The following is a 9,461-nucleotide window of genomic DNA, read 5'->3' on the forward strand; positions in this document are numbered from 1 at the left end:
TTCTTCCGGTCAGTCATTGTGAGAGGGGAGTATTTATGAATGTGTGCGCTAATGGGCCGAGCTAATGTATGTGATGTGTTGCCATAAGGGACACCGGAATGATCACAGAGGGGATGACACAATGGGGAATTAGCATAATCCCTAGAACTACTTAACATGCCCCATTCCTCGTAATGGGGACGAAGATACACCTTAATCCGACAAACCGGGTTAGACAGGTCCCTGACTTACCTACATCGAGATGATTCTTCTTCTTCGTGACATCGGAGCACCTACCTATGCAGATCTAACTAAATCTATATATATCCCCCTACCCCACCGACATAACAATATATATATATATATATCATATTTTCCTGTGCTCCACTCTGCTCTCACAAGAAACCACTAGATGGCATATTTTACCTTCCGCATATTGGTCGATGTTGTAATTTATGTCACCCTACCATACAACTGTCAAGGTTTGCTGTGCTGTAATTTAAGGTTCATCCATTTGGTGTTGACTCTGAAGTAATTATCAACTTTTTATTGCTTACACTCTTTGGGAGACGGCATTACATCTGAGGGACTGTATCAACGCAGCAGGTGTTTCACAGGCCTTCGAGAAAAAGTAAAAAATGTAAAGTTTATTCTGATGGAAAACCACAAACGTATAGTTTTGTGTCATTTTCAATGAGTAGATGATGGTTTGCTTTGTTCATCCTAGCTATTCGAGTTCAATGATAAACAATGCACTACTGAAGGGACAACATCAATACATAATTGTAACTACAGTGATGAATGTTAAATTATTTCACACATGCATTATTTATTGTATTGTTCTCCTCAAATTCATAACTGAAAGACAAATTCGAGGAATATTATTGTCGACTTCATTTTTGTACAGATCCATTTATTGTCAGGCAGGCTGAGACAGTATAAGTAACTATACAGTAGCTTTTAGCTTTTGATGTGCTGTACTGATAAATTTCAGATGTTGCAAAATATGAATTATTTTTTATTTTCCACAGTAGCCTCTAAAAGTATTTCACTTTAACCCCCCTCCAAAGTTTTCACATTTTTATGCCACCTGAGCTTATTATCCTGCGCTCATGAAGCGAAAAGTGGGGTTAAATGATCGGCTACGTACGTGCATATGTTGTACGTACGTACGTACGTGTCTGCATTTTTATAATTAATTTTCTCGGCAACCGTTGGTTTATTTGACACGAAATCTCACCGTGGTATGTATGCATCTTCTCATGTACATTAATTTTTCTGATGGTATAAGTGCCATTTGGAAAAAAACCGAAAAAAACCTCTATATCTCCAAAAGCGCTCCATGGAAAAAATTGAAACGTGGCTCATTGCAAAGAACTTTGCATGGGGAGTAAGTGTTGTTAACGATGACATCATTGGTGCCTTCATTATGACGTCATAATTTGACAATTACCGGAACAACACGGTTAGTCCGATCAGTTTGAAATTTCCTGAGCCTGATCTACGCATTAATTATATTGGAGAATGTAAATTGATGACGTCATCTATTGCGTGGTCTGGTAGCCATAGTGGATCAAAGAAAAAACCCTTTAAAAAAAACCAGAAGAGTTGCCTTACACCAAGCTGACTGCAGGAATGCGTATTCCATGAATACCATCCAGTTTCACCAAGCTTTCAAATCAAACTTAATAGATAGAGTGATCACAAACTACTCCGAAGTGATAAAGCTTAAAAATGGAGATAAAATGTGAAAACGGTTGATCAATCATACTAAAATATGCAATTTGGCGTCTGTCTGTCTGTTTGTCTGATGAATTTTTGATTGCGATACATTCCGTCGTTAGTTATCCAATCTCAACTAAACTTGACAGGATGACCAAGGGTTACATAATGAAGGTTGAAGCGCATTAATTTGCCCCCCTCCCCAAGGGGTTTTTCTTCCCCAAGCAGATTTTCCCGGCCATTGCCGCCAATGGGGTTGCGTGTTGAGGTGTATATCCATGTTAAGTTAGCTTTATCATGGCGTTTTTCCAAGACCGTTTAAAATAATAAAACTAATGATAATCGCATAATATTAATGTTATTACAAAACAATATTAATACTAATAATATCCCACCTCCCCAAGTGTTTTTTCTGCAGTGATAACGTGTATAAATAGCTCATCGTGCCGTTTTCGTGGGAGCAACGGCCTCCACAGGAAGCAAAAATATTATAAACCACAAACACGTTTGATTACCTTTTTAAATAGTCGATAATGCTGTTTAACAAAGAAGTGAAATAAATTTGGAGAAACCCGGACATTAGTCCATGCTTACCACTTCGCCGATCGCTCCTGATCGTAGATCTACTGCAGTCTATATACCCCACAAGGGTTAATAACACGACCCTTCCTGCCGCTAACATGGAGTTCTTCCGAGGCGTTTTTGTGGCATTTTTCCAAAGCTGCTTCTCATTACAAAAGTAATAACAACACATGATGATAGAATAATAATGATATTATGAAACAATATGCCCACTCCACAAAGGGTTTTGTGCATTGCGATATTGCCTCCCCCACCGCGACAACCTTTATTAAGTAAATTTTACAATCGGCAATTTAGAATAGTGAGGCACGGTCTGATCCTTTCTGTTGGTAACGTGATCTAACATGTTATAATGTCATACATGTTCTGATCCTTTCTTTTAGTAACCTGATCGAACATGTTATAATGTCATGCACGGTCTGATCCTTTCAATAACCTAATCTAACATGTTGTAATGTCATGCATGTTCTGATCCTTTCAATGATCCGTTCTAGCACATTATAATATGCATTGTCTGATCCTTTCAATGACCTAATCTAACATGTTATAATATCATGCATGTTCTGATCCTTTCAATGACCCGATGCCCTTTCAATGACCTGATCTAACATGTTATACTCTGATTTATGGTCTGATCCTTTCAATGACCTGATCTAACATGTTATAATGTCATGCCTGGTCTGATCCTTTCAAATACCTGATCTAACATGTTATAATGTCATGCATGTTCTGAGCCTTTCAATGACATAATCGAACATGTTATAATATCATGCATGTTCTTATCCTTTCAAGGACCTGATATAACACGTTATTAATATCATGTATGTTCTGATCCTTTCAATGACCTGATCTAACATGTTATAATATCATGCATGTTCTGATCCTTTCAATGACCTAATCAAACATGTTATGAATTCATGCATGTTCTGATCCTTTCAATGACCTCATCTGACATGTTATAATATCATGCATGTTCTGATCCTTTAATACCAATGAGACCCAAAAGACCCTTAAATACCCCAAAGAACCAAAATACCCCAAAGACTCTTAAAGACTCAGAGGAAACAAAAGACCCTTAAGACCCTTAAGACCCTTAAGACCCTTAAGACCCAAAAGCCCCTGAAGACACCGAAGACCCGAAAGACCCAAATACCCTTAAAGGCCCAGAGGATCCAAAAGACCCTGAAGGCCCAAATGGCCCTGAAGACCCAAAACACCATGAAGCCTCAAAAGACCCAAAAGACACCGAAATGGTCAAATATGCCTATCTATCTGAAACGACGTGTGGTGTGGTGCACGGAGCATGCCGAGTCATGCTAGTACCCCATAATATCAAAGTGCTATTTATTTATTTATTACATTTAAAAAAAAAGAAAGGTGACATTTTTGGAGTCAATAAGTATTCAACCCCTTTGCTATGACACTCCAAATTGAGCTCAGGTGCATCTAATTTCCTTTGATCATCCTTGAGATGTCTCTACAACTTCATTGGAGTCCACCTGTGGCCAATTCAATTGATTGGACATGATTTAGAAAGAAACACACATTTTTATAAAAGGTCCCACAGTTGACAGTGCATGGCAGAGCAGAAACTCTACCATGAAGTCCAGGGAACTGTCCGTAGAACTCTGATATAGAATTGTGAGGAGGCAGAGATCTGGGGAAGGGTATAAAACAATTTCTAGAGTGTTGAAAGTTCCCAAGAGCACAGTGAGCTCCATCATTAGGAAATGGAAAGAATATGGAACTACCCAGACTCTTGCTAGAGCTGACCGTCCGACTAAACTGAGCGACTGACGGATGGACAGACTGACGAACTGACGGGCGGACAACGCGCCATCGCATAAGCTCCGCCTCCCTTCGTTCCAGGTGAGCTAACAAGACCAAAAGTCTAACAGCAGCGCAGCCGGGAATGTTGATACTTTATTTGAAGATGGGCGTAATGATGTAGAGTGACACAAAACTGCCGCTACTTTAATATGTAGAAGATATGTTTTTACCTCTAGTAACTTTGCAGTCACTACGAAGGGATTAGTGTTATGATTACATTTATTATAATTTGAATGTTACGTTATCATTATTACTAAAATGATATTGCTGTAAAAAAAAACATAGGGGCAATACCCCTGACGCTCACCTGGTAGAATAAACAGTATGCTGCACCAACTAAAGGTACTGTAAACCAATTCCAATGGTTGCTAGAAGACAGTGCAGCATGTAGAATCATACTAACATAATCATAAAACTTGAAACAAAGAAAAAAATACCTATTTTGGGGGGCAAGCCCCCTCCCTCAACCCCATATACATCCTAAGACCCCAATTTTTCTAATGCTTTGAACAAACTTTGGTAAATCATGGGTGATTAAGGTTGTAGTGAAGTTTCATCGTAACTGCGTATGTCGTTTCTGAGAAAAAAAGCAAATACCTATTTTGGGGGCAACCCCTCCTCCCCTGTAGACCCCCAAAGGGGCTTATTTTTTAATGCCATGAACATACTTAGGTACATCACTGGCGGGGAAGGTTGTGGTGAAGTTTCATCAAAAGCGTGTGTGAAGTTTCAGAAAGGAAAACAAATACCTATTTTGGGGGGGGTCAAACCTGGACCCACTTTGACCCCCGTAAACCCCCTTAGGCTTTGATTTTCTTAGTGCCGTGAACGAACTTCGGTACATCATGGGTGATGAACGTTGTGGTCAAGTTTCATCGAAATAGTGTGTGTAGTTTCAGAGGAGAATGCAAATTCCTATTTTGGGGGTCATCCCCTGGATCCACTTTGACCTCCGGTAGACCCCATTAGTCCACATTATTTTAATGCCGTGAACGAACTTTAGTCACATCACAACAAATATCATTTGTGCCAAGTTTGGTCACAATCCCTTCAGCGGTTTCGGAGAAAAAGTTTCAAGTGTTCACAGACTGACGGACAGACTGACAGACAGACTGATGGACGGACGGACAGACTGACGGACAGACAGACGGACGGACAGACTGACGGACAGACGGACTGACGGATTGACGGATGATGCGCCATCGCATAAACTCCCTTGAACTTCGTTCCAGGTGAGCTAAAAACCCGAGGCTAATTCCATACTTCCGCGGTTACATCGCGTATCCTTGATTCATGAACCATACACGAACCATACACCGCTTCAATCCATTAACCTTCCATTCACGACATTGGGATTAAAGTTTTATGGTTATATTTACTATATTATTATTATTATTATTAGGTTTACTCTCCATGAAATGGAGAGTAACCTATTATTACTGCTAGAGTTTTTCTTATTATTCTTCCGCCCTATTTTGCACCTCCGAAAACTTCATAATTAATGTTCTCAGCAACCGCTAGTCGGATTGACAGGAATTTTTCATCAAAGGATCGTCTCGGCTCCTATAATTTTTTTATGCTAATTATGACGTCATAGGTCACGTGGTATGGACGCCATCTTGTAAAACACATTCAACTTTGCCCCTCTGTATCTCCGAAACCGCTCAATGGAAAAATTTGAGGAATGGCTCATTCTAAAGAACTCTTCAATGGGAACAAAAGACATGTGTATCAAGTATTTTAAAAATGCTAACGTTAAGAGGTTAGAATTCGTCAAACAAAATATTTTCTCTCCCGAAAATGGGATTTTTTTCCCAGTTGCTTAGTTAAAAAAAACACAGAATGCAAAAATTTCGAAGTCATACGTCACATGGTTCGGCCGCCATCTTGTTTTCCGTAAAAAAACACAAAAACCCCTTTTTCTCCGCAACGGCTGAACGGATCGAGCCCAAACTTGGCATGCATATTCGCACACCCATGATAAACAAAAACGCCTTCGAGCACGATGTCATCCAACGCATGGTTTCAGAGTTATGACGTTTTTAAGCTCAAACTAGAAATGGTATCACCTCCATAATTTGTGAAGATATCGAGTGGAAACTTTACACAAATATTCCTCATGGGGGGATGTTTCAATGTTACTTGAGACGTTTTGATAAGTCACATGGTTTGGCCGCAATAAATAATGGAAGGTACATTTTAAAAAGCTTCTAACTCTTGAACCACTGCATTGATCGACTTGCAATTTTAATGCAATGTAGCTCTCATCAAGCAGAACAAGTGTGCATTTCAAGATGATTGGATGTACGGTCTCGAAGCTATAAGTCTTTATTGTTGAAAGAAGAAGAAACGCACCGTTTTGTCCTCCAGAACGTGATCACTATCACACGATCTCCCGCGGTCATTTGAACCTCAAATAAAATTCCAATTGAAGATTTGTCAATAGGTGAGGTATATTAACAAACAAATAAAACAGATTTGGTCAAATTCTGACTTTTTTTTTTAACTCAATCGCATTTCACACAAAGTCGTGAGAAACTAAAGAAGAAGAAATGTCGTTTGGCTTCTCAGATAAAATAACCAATTCTGTCTGCAATTTCAGGTTAATTTTATTTTAAAAATCGCTTTTTCTGCAATCAGTGCATGGATTGACATGTGTGGTTGTGTGTGGTGGGGGGGGGGAGGGATGTGTGTGTGTGGGGGGGGGGAGGGATGTGTGTGTGTGTGTGGGGGGGGGGGGGTTGGTGTGTGCGCGTGTGTGTGTGTGTGTGTGTGTTAGGGATGGGGTGTGTGTGTGTGTGTTAGGGGTGGGGGGATGTGTGTTTGTGTGGGTGTGTGTGTGTGTGGTGGGGGGGAGAGGGTGTGTGTGGGGGGGGGGTCTGGGGATGTGTGTGTGTGTGTGCTTGTGTGTGTATGCATGTGGGGGTGTGTGTGTGTGGATGTGCTTGTGTGTGGATGTGTGTGTGGGTGTGTGTGGAGGGGGGGTGGATATGTGTGTGTGTGGGGGGGGGGGGGGGGGGTGGATATGTGTGTGTGGGGGGGAAGGGGTTGGGGTGTGCGTATGGAGGGGGGGCGGATGTGTGTGTGTGTGTGTGTGTGTGTGTGTGTGTGTGTGTGTGTGTGTGTGTGTGTGTGTGTGGAGGTGGGGTGTGTGTATGTGTGGAGGGGTGTGTGTGGGGGGAGGGGTGTTTGTGTGTGGGTGTGGGGGGGTGGATATGTATGTGGGGGGGGGGGGGGGTTGGGGTGTGCGTGTGAGGAGGGGGGATTGGATGTGTGTGTGTATGTGTGGGTGTGTGGAGGGGTGTGCGTGTGGGGGGAGGGGTGTGTGTGTGGGGGGGGGGGGGTATGTGTGTGGGGATGTGTGTGGATGGATGGGTGTGTGTGGGGGGGGGTGGATATGTGTGTGTGTGGGGAGGGGTTGGGGTGTGCATGTGGAGGAGGGGGGGGGTTGGATGTGTATGTGTGGAGGGGTGTGTGTGTGTGTGTTTGGAGAGGTGTGCATGTGGGGGGAGGGGTGTGAGGGGGTGGATATTTGTGTGTGTGGGGAGGGGTTGGGGTGTGCATGTGGATGAGGGGGGGTTGGGTGTGTGTGTGTGTGTATGTGTGGAGGTGGGGTTTGTGTGGAGGGGTGTGCGTTTTGGGGGAGGGGTGTTTGTGTGTGGGTGTGGGGGGGGGGTGGATATGTGTGTAGGTGGGGGGGTGTGTGTTGCGTGTGAGGAGGGGGGATTGGATGTGTGTGTATGTGTGTGGAGGGGTGTGCATGTGGGGGGAGGGGTGTGTGTGTGTGTGTGTGTGTGTGAGGGGGGATGTGGGTTGTGTGTGTGTGGGGGGGGGGGGTATGTGTGTGTGGATGTGTGTGTGGGTGTGTGTGGGGGGGGGGGGGTGGATATGTGTGTCTGTGGGGAGGGGGTTGGGGTGTGCATGTGGAGGAGGGGGGGTTGGATGTGTGTGTGTATGTGTGGAGGTGTGTGTGTGTGTGTGTGTGTATGTGTGTGTGTTGGGGGTGGGGGGGGATGTGTGCGTGTGTGTGTGTGTGTGTGTGTGTAGGGGGGGATGTGTGTGTGTGTGTGTGTGTAGGGGGGGGATGTGTGTGTGTGTGGGGGGGGGTGGGGAGGGATGTGTGCGTGTTTGTGTGGGGGGGGGTTGGTGTGTGTGTGTGTGTTTGGAGGGGTGTGCGTGTGGGGGGAGGGGTGTATGGGTGCGGGGGGTGGATATGTGTGTGTGTGTGGGGAGGGGTTGGGGTGTGCATGTGGAGGAGGGGGGGGGGGGTTGGATGTGTGTGTGTGTGTGTGTGTGTGTGTGTGTGTATGTGTGGAGGTGTGTGTGTATGTGTGGAGGGGTGTGCGTATCTGTGTGAGTTGGGGGTGGGGGGATGTGTGCGTGTGTGTGTGTGTGTGTGTATGGGGGATGTGTGTGTTTGGGGGGGGGAGGGATGTGTGTTTTTGTGTGTGTGTGTGGGTGGGGGGTTGGTGTGTGTGTGTGTGTGTTTGGAGGGGTGTGCGTGTGGGGGGGTGTGGTGTGGGGGTGTGTGTGGGTGGGGGTAGGGGGGATGTGTGTGTGTGTGTGTGTGTGTGTTTGTGTGTGTGTGTGTGTGTGTGTCAGGGTTGTATCCAAGGGGGTTGTGTCAAAGCATGTCCAATGAAAGTGGGGTTGTATCAAAAGTGGGGTTGTATCAAAAGTGGGGTAGTATCAAAAGTGGGGTTGTATCAAAAGTGAGTGCGAGTAAACCGGTCATCACTGCCAGCAGTTTTAAAGTGGCAGTTCTAGTTATTATTATTATTATTACAAAAACGATACTACTGAAATGATACACTACTGTATTAAGAAACGTGGGCTTAATTTGTCCGACATGGCCCTAAGGTGAGGCATGAAGCCGAAGGCCTATACGTACTGTATTGTTGGAAGAGCCGTAATGCTGATGCTTTCGATATTTGATGATCATTTTAACAATCGGTTTGTTTGTGTTTCACACTGAATGAAAAAGGTAAAGGTAGCGAATGGTGATTGTGATATATGACAGGTTCAACGATATGTTAGGCATGAATGGCAAATAAATCAAAATGGCGATGTGTGGAGAGTCAGCTGCCGTCCCGCTGTAATGACATCAGATGTAATCACATCACCCTGTCATGTGACCATATCCTCAGCTCTGATTGGTATCCGTTTCAGGTGACATACAGCCGGACAGCCACTGTTCTCGATGGCTTTGCCCTATGGGCTAAGCCGTAAAAACTCCATGACAAGCTATTTATAAACGTTGACATGACGTTTGTTCAAGGAGGGAAAAAAAACCCTTGTGGAGGTGGAAGTTATTCGTATTAATACTGTTTTTTTAATAACATTAGTAT

This window comes from Myxine glutinosa, chromosome 1 (assembly GCF_964187855.1).
Source record: "Myxine glutinosa chromosome 1, kmMyxGlut1.1, whole genome shotgun sequence".
Taxonomy (NCBI): Eukaryota; Metazoa; Chordata; class Myxini; order Myxiniformes; family Myxinidae; genus Myxine; species Myxine glutinosa.